At 44.0% G+C, this 14432-nt stretch overlaps 1 protein-coding gene across 3 annotated transcripts in view; it reads right to left on the bottom strand.

Moving 5' to 3' along the window:
* LOC110502839 (C-Jun-amino-terminal kinase-interacting protein 4) overlaps positions 1 to 14432 on the bottom strand; it is a 55487-nt gene that overhangs the window by 37964 nt on the left and 3091 nt on the right. The gene's annotated exons all lie outside the window — the stretch shown is intronic.

Here is a 14432-nt window from a genome sequence, read left to right on the forward strand (position 1 = left end):
TTGTGTGCGTCTGCAGATGCATTCAGTGTGCTGTTTTGTGTGCGTCTGCAGATGCATTCAGTGTGCTGTTTTGTGTGCGTCTGCAGATGCATCCAGTGTGCTGTTTTGTGTGCGTCTGCAGATGCATCCAGTGTGCTGTTTTGTGTGCGTCTGCAGATGCATCCAGTGTGCTGTTTTGTGTGCGTCTGCAGATGCATCCAGTGTGCTGTTTTGTGTGCGTCTGCAGATGCATCCAGTGTGCTGTTTTGTGTGCGTCTGCAGACGCATTCAGTGTGCTGTTTTGTGTGCGTCTGCAGACGCATTCAGTGTGCTGTTTTGTGTGCGTCTGCAGACGCATTCAGTGTGCTGTTTTGTGTGCGTCTGCAGACGCATTCAGTGTGCTGTTTTGTGTGCGCCTGCAGACGCATTCAGTGTGCTGTTTTGTGTGCGCCTGCAGACGCATTCAGTGTGCTGTTTTGTGTGCGTCTGCAGACGCATTCAGTGTGCTGTTTTGTGTGCGTCTGCAGACGCATTCAGTGTGTTGTTTTGTGTGCGTCTGCAGACGCATTCAGTGTGTTGTTTTGTGTGCGTCTGCAGACGCATTCAGTGTGTTGTTTTGTGTGCGTCTGCAGATGCATTCAGTGTGTTGTTTTGTGTGCGTCTGCAGATGCATTCAGTGTGTTGTTTTGTGTGCGTCTGCAGATGCATTCAGTGTGTTGTTTTGTGTGCGTCTGCAGATGCATTCAGTGTGTTGTTTTGTGTGCGTCTGCAGATGCATTCAGTGTGTTGTTTTGTGTGCGTCTGCAGATGCATTCAGTGTGTTGTTTTGTATGCTTCTGCAGATGCATTCAGTGTGTTGTTTTGTATCTGTGGATCAAGAGACAGTCGGTCTTCAGTTCTATTCAGTGGATGTCAGACAACAGGTTCAGAGCGCCAGCTCCTTGGTGCCCACACACCACTTGTGTGTGTGTTGCACTGACAGATCAGTGTCCGGCAGTAAGTTCTTGTTGTTGTCCATTAGAGCTCAGCACCAGTATCTTCACATCGACAATTGTTGTAGTTTTTCTGTTGATGGGAACGAGAGAATCTGTCTGTAACTGGAGAACTCTGCCGCTGCCAGCAAAAACTTTTGAGAATGACACAAATATTAATTTTCAAAGTCTGCTGCCTCAATTTGTATGATGGCAATTTGCATATACTCCAGAATATTATGAAGAGTGATCAGATGAATTGCAAAGTCCCTCTTTGCCATGCAAATTAACTGAATCCATCAAAAACATTTCTACTGCATTTCAGCCCTGCCAGCTGACACCATGTCAGTGATTCTCTCGTTAACACAGGTGTGAGTGTTGACGAGGACAAGGCTGGAGATCACTCGGTCATGCTGATTGAGTTCAAATAACAGACAAGAAGCTTCAAACGGAGGGTGGTGCTTGGAATCATTGTTCTTCCTCTGTCAGCCATGGTTGCCTGCAAGGAAACACGTGCAGTCATCATTGCTTTGCACAAAAAGGGCTTCACAGGCAAGGATATTGCTGCCAGTAAGATTGCACCTAAATCAACCATTTATCAGATCATCGAGAACTTCAAGGAGAGCGGTTCAATTGTTGTGAAAAAGGCTTCAGGGCGCCCAAGAAAGTCCAGCAAGGGCCAGGACCGTCTCCTAAAATTGATTCAGCTGCGGGATCGGTGCACCACCAGTAGAGCTTGCTCAGGAATGGCAGCAGGCAGGTGTGAGTGCATCTTCACGCACAGTGAGGCGAAGACTTTTGGGGGATGGCCTGGTGTCAAGAAGGGCAGCAAAAAGCCACTGCTCTCCGGGAAAAACATCAGGGACAGACTGATATTCTGCAAAAGGTACAGGGATTGGACTGCTGAGGACTGGGGTAAAGTCATTTTCTCTGATGAATCCCCTTACCGATTGTTTGGGGCATCCGGAAAAAAATCTTGTCCGGAGAAGACAAGGTGAGTGCTACCATCCGTCCTGTGTCATGCCAACAGTAAAACATCCTGAGACCATTCATGTGTGGGGTTGCTTCTCAGCCAAGGGAGTAGGCTCACTCACAATTTTGCCTAAGAACACAGCCATGAATAAAGAATGGTACCAACACATCCTCTGAGAGCAACTTCTCCCAACCATCCAGGAACAGTTTGGTGACGAACAATGCCTTTTCCAGCATGATGGAGCACCTTGCCATTAGGCAAAAGTGATAACTAAGTGGCTCGGGGAACAAAACATCAATATTTTGGGTCCATGGACTGCCCAGACCTTAATCCCATTGAGAACTTGTGGTCAATCCTCAAGAGGTGGGTGGACAAACAAAAACCCACAAATTCTGACAAATTCCAAGCATTGATTATGCAAGAATGGGCTGCCATCAGTCAGGATGTGGCCCAGAAGTTAATTGACAGCATGCCAGGGCGGATTGCAGAGGTCTTGAAAAAGAAGGGTCAACACTGCAAATATTGACTGCCTCAACTTCATGTAATTGTCAATAAAAGCCTTTGACACTTATGAAATGCTTGTAAATATACTTCAGTATTCCATAGTAACATCTGACAAAATTATCTAAAGACACTGAAGCAGCAAACTTTGTGGAAATTAATATTTGTGTCATTCTCAAAACTTTTGGCCACGACTGTACACCTGGCGACAGTGTCAGCATGCACTGCACCCTGCCCGCCACAGGAGTAGCTAGAGCGCGATGGACAAGGACAACCCAGCCGGCCAAATCCTCCCCTAAGCCGGACGATGCTGGGCCAATTGTGTGCCACCTCATGGGTCTCCCGGTTGCGTACAGTAAAACGTACAGTAAAAGAGCTGAACCAGCCAGTGACAGTTTAGAGACCCATTAGAACAGTGTTGCAGGCTTTGGGTCTGGCCCAGCACCAACACACCTGACACTAGATTGAGGTGAATCCGGTGTTATAACACAAGGCTGGAACTAAAGTTGCCCTCAGTCACTGCCGACACACGTATACAGTCTTGAGTCTTGTGATCATAGAGCTGTGTGTGGATGCAGGGCTTATCGACCAGAGCCCATCGGCTGGGATGAGCAGTCATCTGCTGCGGGATTGACTCACCCGAGTCCCCTGCTCTGCCGGAGGCCTACTGGAACAAATAGGCTCTTCTCTACATGAAGGCAACTTTCTATGTCAGAAAGCAGATGAAGGCATTCCTCAGAATGCCTTTTACGAACATTAAATCATTTGTTTGGCTGCAGGTGTATTCAAGGCCCTGTTCAAATGGTTAGGAAACCATAAGCATAGCGAGACAACGAGAGGGCAAGAAAGAGAGAAATGGATTAAGAAAACGATGTGGGAAGGTATGAGAGAGGGTCTGAAGGGCAGTAAAGAAAAGACACAGACTTCCTCACAGTAAACTCCAAGTAAAACAGCAAATCTAATAAGAGCATTAGGCTACATGAGGCCTGGACTGGACAAGAGGGCTGGGAGAAGAGCAATAGGAGGGAGAATTGATCAGTCAACAACACTAAACACAAGGCTCCACGTCACATATGGTTTTAACTGTCATAAAAGCATAATACCCAACATCAATCCCTAGAACCTCACCCCTCTTCCTAATCCCTTAGACTACCCCCCCACATACACCACTTTCTCCGTGCTGCTAATCATATGACCCATAGTTGGGTGTTCATAAGACAACGCTCCAGAGAAAGAGTTTCTCTAGTCTCCATCTACCTCCTCTTCCCCCTCTCCTCCTGACCATGCATAATGCTCCCTTTGTCCCTTCACACACACAAACTTTCCCTCTCTCACACACACACAGCTCTATCACACAGACACACACACGCTCCATCTCACACAGCTCTCTTTCTTTCACACGCACAAAGTGCCCCAGTGTATCAACATTGTATTGACAGAGAGTTTTATTAAGTGCACAGAGTCTTCTTTGGATTGCTGCCTGGGTAGAACAGGGCAGCTGGGATAGCAGGATTGCGCTGCCAGAGAGGAGATCAGATATCACAGATCTGGAAGTCACTAAAAGGGTCATGCATCTGTGTTTGGCAAGATCCTGAAGTTAGATTTGAGATGAGTTTATTAAACATGCAAATCAACTTAAAATATTGTTATAAATGTGTTCCTTGGTTTGAGGGTCAAGTGTGTGTGTATTGTGCGTGCATTAATGTGTCTGGGGTTGGAGCAGGTCACAGCACGATCTGTCAGAGCGTTTGTGATCTTCCAGCGAGACAACATTATAAGAACAAACATCATGTGAACAGGAACACAAAGACCTTTTCACTTTCAACAAGTCAATAACAGCCAGGGGGTATTCAATCAAAGCCTGTTATAATTTTTGCTCAAATCCCAATTGACTATAATATGAAATCAGAACTGGCTCAACATCAAACATCCCGATCATTGTCCAAATCAACAAACAATATGAATGGTTTAGGCTGTGAAATTCAACTGCGGGGCTAACTTAATTAAAACTGATGAATTGGGTTCAATACCTGGTCGTTACACAAATTATGTCAATTGTAACAGCACCTTTTTTTTTTACAGCAGAAATGTAGGTCTAATCCAGAGAGCCACGTTGGTAGTCCTGACTCTCTGTATGTGGTGTGTGTGTCAGTCCTGACTGCTCCTACTCATCCTGGGTACAGATGCAAGACAGTAACAGCTCCTGCCTTTAACAGGCCCATAGCTTAGGGAGGGTTCTGCTCTGTTCAAGCACTCATCAGCTAACTACAGCAAAGTATGGGCTGAGCGACTGTGGGGGTTTGTTTCAGTACAGTGACAGAAACTGACAGCTGGACTAGAGCCTGGGTTTGACGTAGGGCTGGGCGATAAATCAATATCGAGAGGTAATTACTTCCCTCAATAACCATATAAAAACATCTACATTCATTTCAACAATATCGATATAGAATAATTAGGTCCAGCAGTCCATTTCACCTACGTGATGTAGCAGGAAAGTGCGGAAAAGTGACAATATGCACGTGGAGAGGTATACGGCCACTAAAAACCACTTAGCACCTCGAGTGATGGAGTAGCCACTATTAACCACGAAAAATGACTGATTTAGGCAAAAACAGTGGCAGTAATAGCCATGGAGAAGAAGCAGCTTCCCTCTAAGACATTATTGATAAAAAAAAAGGGTCCAACTGTTTCAGTTATTTGGAAGTGGTTTCGCTTTTTGAAGTCCGACAAAGATGCAAAGTATGCCGTAGACAGGTGGCTACCAAGTCTGGTAATACGACAAACTTTTGTCACCATCTGAAGCAAAATCACTCCTTGGAACATGCAGAAAGTTTGAGCCACAATATTGATAAACGCCCCTCAAGCACCAGCTAATCTCGGGATGTTCGCCCGAAGCAGTCAACACTGACAGCGTTTATACCCTATGAGCAAACATTGAAAAGACACAAGGACATCCCAAACGCTAGTATGCATTGCATTGCTGAAGACATGCTACCAATTAACACAGTCAAAAATGAAGGTTTAAAGTGGTTTATCAATTTAATTGACCCCAGGTACGTGCTCCCTGGCCGCAAACATTTCTCTCACATCGCACTGCCTAAACTCTACGCCGAGTGTATGGAAAAGGTTGAGGAACAGCTCAAGACATATTTTATGTATGTTGCTACTACTACCGATCTGTGGTCTAGTCACACATCAGAGCCTTAAATTAGCTTCACTATCCACTATATTGACAGAGTGGAATCTTCGTAATAAATGCCTTCAAACATCATACTTTCCCGATGACCACACGGGTGAAGCTATAGCAGAAGGGCTCATTGACGCTCACGCCTCCTGGGGACCCAGTCAAGACAGACAGGTCTGCATTACAACGGATAGTGGTGCGAACATTGTGAAGGCCGCTCAAATCAACCAATGGACCCGACTGCAATGTTTTGGACATCGTCTGCACTTGGCCATTGGTAAGTAACCTTGTCAATTGTGTATATTGACGTGATTGGATAGAATAAATTAAATGTGCTTCCCCCCCCATCAACTGATTAAGTATTACATTTGTACATAACTAAAGGGATTATTGTGATTTTAACATTTTATTAAAATGTATTGATTTCTCTTACAGAGAGTGGGTAGAGACAAAACGGGTGCATCGAGCAATCGAGCAAGAAAGTGGTAGGTGCCTTTTCCTATTCGTGGAAAAAGAAGAGACCTGGCAGTTGATCAAAAAGAACACAACCGACCCCAGCACAAGTTTGTGACGGAGTCGCCTACCAGGTGGGGATCACATCAAAAGATGGTGCAAAGAGTACTGGAGCAGGAGAAAGACATTTCACAGGTCTTGTCCAGTGACAGAAGACCCGGCACTGAGCTCCCACCTATACAGATATAGTTGTTCTTGAGTCCATAAACCAGGCATTGACCCCACTCCTAGAATTCACAGATGCTCCACCTGGTGAGTCTTATGTCAGTGCGTCTTACCTGAAGCCAGTACTATACCTGTTCAATACAAAGGTCATGAAACAGGGCTCACCCAAACAATCAAAACAAATTAGAAATATGATGATCTAGCCACAGATGACCTCCTGGACATAGTCTCGTTGGTCGACCCTCGGTTGAAAACACATTACATCAGAGGAGAAGATGGGCCACATAAAAGCAAGAGCTGTCTCAGAGATGGTCAATGAGGGACATGAAAACCCAAGCCCAGCACAGGGAGACATTGCTGCTGCTGCTGCTTCACCACAAATGCCAGCTAAAGAGAAAGTTTTTTCAAAAAGCCATGCTCCACCACCACAGGTCTTACTGAAATCCAGCTGGTAGAAAAGCAACTCAGCTGCTACCTTCAGTCTCCTGATGCTGACAGTGAAACCAATCCACTGGACTGGTGGAAGATCCACCCCAAAAAAAAAGATCCACCTCAGAGCGTGTTTTTAGCACAGGTGGCAACATAGTGACCTGCCATAGGGACCGTAGACAGACTTGTCTTTCTTGCAACTTATAAGACAACAACCCAACATAAACTGATGTGCCATTAGGCTAACAGTTAATGCATATCGACTTGCACTATTATATCTTAAGGGTTTACATATTTATTTTTAAATGTGGAGTTAAAATGTTATTTGTGAGTTCTACTTCTGACAATAAGAAACACTGAAGCCTTTGGATTGTTCAGGCATTCTTGAGCAGATATGCACCTTTTAAACATTATTAGAATAATATCGTGATAATGGACAAAAAAAAAAGTGCTTTTCTTGCAAAAAGGACATTTCTAAGTGACCCCAAACTTTTCAACGGGTGTGTGTGATATATATACACACACACACACACACACACAGTGGGTTGAACAAGTATTTGATAACCTGCAAAATCGGCAGTGTTTCCTACTTACAAAGCATGTAGAGGTCTGTTATTTTTATCATAGGTACACTTCAACTGTGAGAGACGGAATCTAAAACAAAAATCCAGAAAATCACATTGTATGATTTTTAAGTAATTCATTTGCATTTTATTGCATGACATAAGTATTTGATACATCAGAAAAGCATAACTTAATATTTGGTACAGAAACCTTTGTTTGCAATTACAGAGATCATAAGTTTCTTGTAGTTCTTGACTAGGTTTTCACACACTGCAGCAGGGATTTTGGCCCACTCCTCCATACAGACCTTCAGGTTTCGGGGCTGTCGCTGGGCAATACGGACTTTCAGCTCCCTCCAAAGATTTTCTATTGGATTCAGGTCTGGAGACTGGCTAGGCCACTCCAGGATCTTGAGATGCTTCTTACGGAGCCACTCTTTTCATGCTGGAAGACCCAGCCACGGCCCATCTTCAATGCTCTTACTGAGGGAAGGAGGTTGTTGGCCAAGATCTCGCGATACATGGCCCCATCCATCCTCCCCTCAATACGGTGCAGTCGTCCTGTCCCCTTTGCAGAAAAGCATCCCCAAAGAATAATGTTTCCACCTCCATGCTTCACGGTTGGGATGCTGTTCTTGGGGTTGGACTCATCCTTCTTCTTCCTCCAAACACAGCGAGTGGAGTTTAGACCAAAAAGCTCTATTTTTGTCTCATCAGACCACATGACCTTCTTCCATTCCTTCTCTGGATCATCCAGATGGTCATTGGCAAACTTCAGATGGGCCTGGACATGCGCTGGCTTGAGCAAATCAAATCAATCAAATCAAATGTTATTTGTCACATACACATGGTTAGCAGATGTTAATGCGAGTGTAGCGAAATGCTTGTGCTTCTAGTTCCGACAATGCAGTAATAACCAACGAGTAATCTAACCTAACAATTCCAAAACTACTACCTTATACACACAAGTGTAAAGGGATAAAGAATCTGTACATAAAGATATGAATGAGTGATGGTACAGAACGGCATAGGCAAGATGCAGTAGATGGTATCGAGTACAGTATATACATATGAGATGAGTAGTGTAGTTTACGTGCGCTGCAGGATTTTAATCCATGACGGCGTGGTGTGTTACTAATGGTTTTCTTTGAGACTGTGGTCCCAGCTCTCTTCAAGTCATTGACCAGGTCCTGCCGTGTAGTTTTGGGCTGATCCCTCGCCTTCCTCATGATCATTGATGCCCCACGAGGTGAGATCTTGCATGGAGCCCCAGACCGAGGGTGATTGACCATCATCTTGAACTTCTTCCATTTTCTAATAATTGCGCCAACAGTTGTTGCCTTCTCACCAAGCTGCTTGCCTATTGTCCTGTAGCCCATCCCAGCCTTGTGCAGGTCTACAATTTGAACCCTGATGTCCTTACACAGCTCTCTGGTCTTGGCCATTGTGGAGAGGTTGGAGTCTGTTTGATTGAGTGTGTGGACAGGTGTCTTTTATACAGGTAACGAGTTCAAACAGGTGCAGTTAATACAGGTAATGAGTGGAGAACAGGAGGGCTTCTTAAAGAAAAACTAACAGGTCTGTGAGAGCCGGAATTCTTACTGGTTGTCATGCAATAAAATGCAAATTAAATACTTAAAAAACATACAATGTGATTTTCTGGAATTTTGTTTTAGATTCCGTCTCTCACAGTTGAAGTGTACCTATGATAAAAATTACAGACTTCTACATGCTTTGTAAGTAGGAAAACATGCAAAATCGGCAGTGTATCAAATATTTGTTCTCCCCACTGTGTGTATGTGTGTGTATATACACACACACACACACACAAACAACACAATGTCCTTGTTTTGGCAAGAAAAGCTATTTTTTTTGTCCATTAAAATAACATCAAGTTGATCATTAAATAGTACCCGCAAAACACCAGTCTCAACGTCAACAGGATGCTGGCCTTCTAGGCAGAGTTGCAAAGAAAAAGCCATATCTCAGACTCGCCAATAAAAAGAAAAGATTAAAATGGGCAATAGTAACAGACACTGGACAGAGGAACTCTGCCTAGAAGGCCAGCATCCCACAGAGGAACTCTGCCTAGAAGGCCAGCATCCCACAGAGGAACTCTGCCTAGAAGGCCAGATGCTCCAGATACTCAACCAGTCTAAAGGCGGCCAGTTTGAATGCTTCTTTAATCAAAACAACAGTTTTCAGCTGTGCTAACATAACCCTTTTGCAATTTTCTAATGATCAATTAGCCTTTTAAAATTATAAACTTGGATTAGCTAACACAACATGCCATTGGAAGGCATGAGTGAAGGTTGCTGATAAATGGGACTCTGTATGCCTATGTAGATATAAATTTTTAAAATTATTTTATCTGCCGTTTCCAGCTACAATAGTCATTTACAACATTAACATTGTCTACACTGTATTTCTGATCAATTTGATGTTATTTTAAACTGACAAAAAGTGATTTTCTTTCAAAAACAAGGACACTTCTAAGTGACCCCAAACCTTTGAATGGTAGCGTATATCGTAATAATTTGTCATATCGCCCAGCCCTAGTTTGACATGTCTATAAACCTGTGAGAAACTGACACAGCTGGACTAGAGCCTGGGTTTGACATGTCTATAAACCTGTGAGAAACTGACACAGCTGGACTAGAGCCTGGGTTTGACATGTCTATAAACCTGTGAGAAACTGACACAGCTGGACTAGAGCCTGGGTTTGACACGTCTATAAAAACCTATTTGTACCCTCCCAGGTGGCGCAGTGGTCTAGGGCACTGCATCGCAGCGCCAGCTGTGCCACTAGAGACTCTGGGTTCGCAGCCGGCCGCGACTGGGAGGTCCGTGGGGCGACGCACAATTGGCCTAGCGTCGTCCGGGTTAGGGAGGGCTTGGTCGGTAGGGATGAGACATCCGGCCGGCTGCGAACTCAGAGTCTCATCGCTCACCAGCGACTCCCGTGGTGGGTCGGGCGCAGTGCGCGCTAACCAAGGTCGCCAGGTGCACAGTGTTTCCTCTGACACATTGGTGCGGCTGGCTTCCGGGTTGGATGCGCACTGTGTTAAGAAGCAGTGCGGCTTGGTTGGGTTGTGTTTCGGAGGACGCATGACTTTCGACCTTCGTCTTTCCCGAGCGAGTTGTAGCGATGAGACATTAACTACTAATAATTTGATACTACGAAATTGGGGAGTAAAAGGGAGTAAAATTTTAAAAATTAAAAAAAATTGAACTATTCGTCACACTCATCCACTGACTCGTAGGACAAGGACGGCTCCTGGAAAGTTCACTTCAGGTAAGCGCAAACTCGACCCGACCTCAGTTTTCCAGACCCAATTCAATGACATACTTTTTTAGTCGTTCCTGATAACCGCTGTGAACTGACAACTAGGATATGGTGGAAAAGGCATGAGTGTGCTGTGGGTCTGACAAATGACATAACCCTCTGACATCATCATCCTGAACCGGTCCATGACCTCAGGATGTCTGGAGGAATGTGTCCCAGGAGTATCCTGGCCGGAGTGAGGAACTCAGGAAGTCTCGTTTTCCCAGGAATTTCCTGCCTGGCCCTGCTCTTCCTCTCTCTGTCTGTAGTGAAGAGTAACAGTCCATCTCGAAGAGTTCCTGTGGTTTCAGCTCTGGGAGAGATCAGTGCTACACTGGACTTACTGAGACTGTTTGGGTCTGTCTGTTGCTTGAGTCCCAATAGTATTAAATGGGTTGTAGTACTTGTGACCGGGGTGTTCATCTGCAGTGTTGCTCACGAACTGAGAACCATCATGTCTCTACTTACAGCCTAGCAGGTGTCTGGATTTTTACAGTCCTGCGAACGTGAATGGGTTTTTTAGAGCCTAACGAACAACATGACTGAGTTAGCCAGGCCTGTATGTAAAGCAAATTAAGCAGACAGTTTTCAACCTCGAAGTAAACACCTAGGCATCACACTGGTAAATAATTTAACATTGGACTCATGCTTTTTCTATTTGTTTATAAAGTGCTTGTGAAGTAATTTACCCGTTTATTAAAAAATTACGAACCATCTCGATTCTTGTTGTAATTCGCGAGATCCACATGCCAATGAACTGCAGCTCTGAGGAGAACGTCAAGATCAGTGCAAAGCAAATGACTGGAGGGACACACACACACACAGTCCCTGGCCAGACCCACCTAGTGTGCAAATCATGACATGTCTAATAAAAACTAGGCCTACATAGTATACTACAAGAGCTCTCAGTATTGGTGGCTAACGGCAGAGAATGCTGTGACATGACAAAGTGAGAGATAAGTCGCAGATTTGGAACATTACACTGTGACCTTCAAATGTTGTCTAAGTGGTCAGAGTTAACACTAATAGTGAATGAAGTTGAAGGGCAGAGCACCACACACAATCCATAACCAGCACTACAAAAGAGGACTCCAAAACCATGCTCAGAGAAAGCAAAACATTTAAAAACAGGTGAAGCATACAGCATTGCTGCTGTCAACTGCTAAACAAGGATCACCTGACCTGTAAATTAACCCATCTATAGGAGAGGAAAAGAGCTTTCACTTTGGCTGTGTGGTGGCAGAATTTAGGGTGAGCAGTTGTAACTTCAAGGGATATGTTCTGTGTTATGCTTTTCATAGACTCCTGGTAAGTCTGCACCCTAACAAAAAGCCATTGTGTTCTGGAAGAGCTGCTTTTATTCAAATAACTGTTGTGTAAACAATATGATTGTATTATCACCTCCCACTATATAAGGGACATGTAACCATTTATTCCTGGAGTTCATCCCTGTGAAATCAGAGATAGATCTCCCCTTGTAGCTGCTTGTGTTAAAGATTATTCTATTATATCATTGAATAGTCTTTGCCTTAATCTTTGGATCAAACTTTCCACAACAGCAGTTATGGGAATAAAGAGAGTTCAACGACACAGAGGGGGGTTAGGAGGGGTGAAATACAACCACTCTAGAACAGCGTGATTATAGATAGAGAACATATGGATAGCCTAGTGGGTGAAAGGCAGAGAACCGAGAGAGAAAGAGAGCAACAGGGGGACAGAAAGAGAGTAGTCTGGTAGGTAGACTGCATAATGCGTTGGTGGCAGAACAAATAACTGTTCAGTTGCAGCAGGATAGAGCGGAAGAGAGCAGTCTGAAGCTAGGCAGATATGTCATCTGGATGCAACAGCTGATGACAAGGTTACACATAATATTATGGTTGTGACAACATTACTGTACTTCAGTAATTTACACCATACAAATGGAGCTCCACCTAAGGGGAATGACGTAATATAGTACATCTTCTCTGTCAACATATATAAGGCAAGGTTTATATGACCTCATTTCAAACAGCCGAAATGCTTGAGTTTCTAGAGCCAACAGTGCAGTAATATCTAACAATTTCCTAACAGTACACACACATTTAAAGTAAAGGAATGGAATTAAGAATATATAAATATTTGGACGAGCAACGTCGAAGCGGCATAGACTAAAATACAGTAGAATATAATACAGTATATACACATATGAGTAGTGCAAAATATGTAAACATTATTAAAGTGACTAGTGTTCCAATTATTAAAGTGGCCAGTGATTTCAAGTCGATGTATATAGGGCAGCAGCCTCTTAGGTCCAAGTGATGGCTATTTAACAGTCTGATGGCCTTGAGATAAACTGCTCCTTTCAGTCTCTCGGTCCCAGCTTTGATGCACCTGTACTGACCTTGCCTTCTGGATGGTAGCGTGGGTGAAAAGGCAGTTGGTCGGGTGGTTGTTGTCCTTGATGATCTTTCTGGCATTCCTGTGACATCGGGTGCTGCAGGTGTCCTGGAGGGCTGGTAGTTTGCCCCCAGGTGATGCGTTGGGCAGACCGCACCACCCTCTGGAGAGCCCTGCGATTGCGGGCGGTGCAGTTACCATCCCAGACGGTGATACAGCCCGACAGGATGCTCTCAACAGAATATGTTACAATCCCTGATGTCTCTCTGGAAGGAAATCCTCGACCTGAGCTCATCTACTTTATTATCCAGAGACTGAACATTAGCGAGTAATATACTCGGAAGCCGTGGGTGGTGTGTGCGCCACCTGAGTCGGACTAGGAGTCCACTACGAATACCTCTTCTCCGCCAGCGGTGTTTTGGAGCAGCCTCTGGAATAAGTTCAATTGCCCTGAGGGGTACAAACAAAGGATCCAATTCGGGAAAGTCCTATTCCTGGTCATAATGCTAGTGAGTTACCGCCGCTCTGATATCCAAAAGTTATTTACGGTTGTATGTAATAACACAAAACATTTGAGCTAGTAATATAAGAAATAACACAAAAAAAATAAAAAAATACTGCAAAGTTGTTCATGGAGCAAGAAGAATGGCTGCCCTATCTTTCAGCGCCATCTTGCTACACCTGCAACAAAGTGATAAATAAGGGGCTGCTTGAAATGGGGTCATAAACATTGCTTTATCTATTTATTATTTTTATTTTTTATTTATTTTTTACACATAATGTAACATCTTCTGTCTGAAATGGGTATAGGTGACTTCATTTTCCATGGATTTTACACATTACCACTTTCAGATATACAAAAAAGCTTGTATAAAAACTGGGCATAGTAAATTAGTGGGATTTTGGTTTGTGTATGAAAGGGAAAGAGAGTAGCAAGTCAACCAGATAAATGTCTCTAGCCAGAAAGCTCGAACCTAGCCATACTTACAGCCAGGATTGCCATGTATGCGGTTCCCTTGCGAAATTGGGCTACTTTCAAAACGATGTTGCGGGTTTTTGGGATACTTCTAAATTGCACTGCGGCCGCCATGGCATTTCTCTTTAAAAAATAATAATAATATAACCTGATGCTGCTGACTATCAGGCAGTGAGGTAGGCTGTTACTGAGTGAGTGTTGAGAGCACTGGTTGAGACTGCTGCAGCGGACAACTGATTCACAGAGCTAGAGCATCACTCGCACAAGTCATGGCAACTTCTTACCAGTTGTAGGTAGGCTATTTACATTGGTCATTGTGGAGACACTTATTTCCAAATCTCTTTCCATAAAACATATTAAAGCGTAAGAACTGATATAACGGCAACAAAGCACTGGAAAAATACTTTAGGCGCACTAGAGTGCTTTAGATAAATTCACTCAGAGGTGGTATAAATAAACTGCATTCTAACGTCAACA

The sequence above is a fragment of the Oncorhynchus mykiss genome, chromosome 23 (genome assembly GCF_057628025.1).
Source record: "Oncorhynchus mykiss isolate SJ-2025 chromosome 23, ASM5762802v1, whole genome shotgun sequence".
Classification (NCBI taxonomy): Eukaryota; Metazoa; Chordata; class Actinopteri; order Salmoniformes; family Salmonidae; genus Oncorhynchus; species Oncorhynchus mykiss.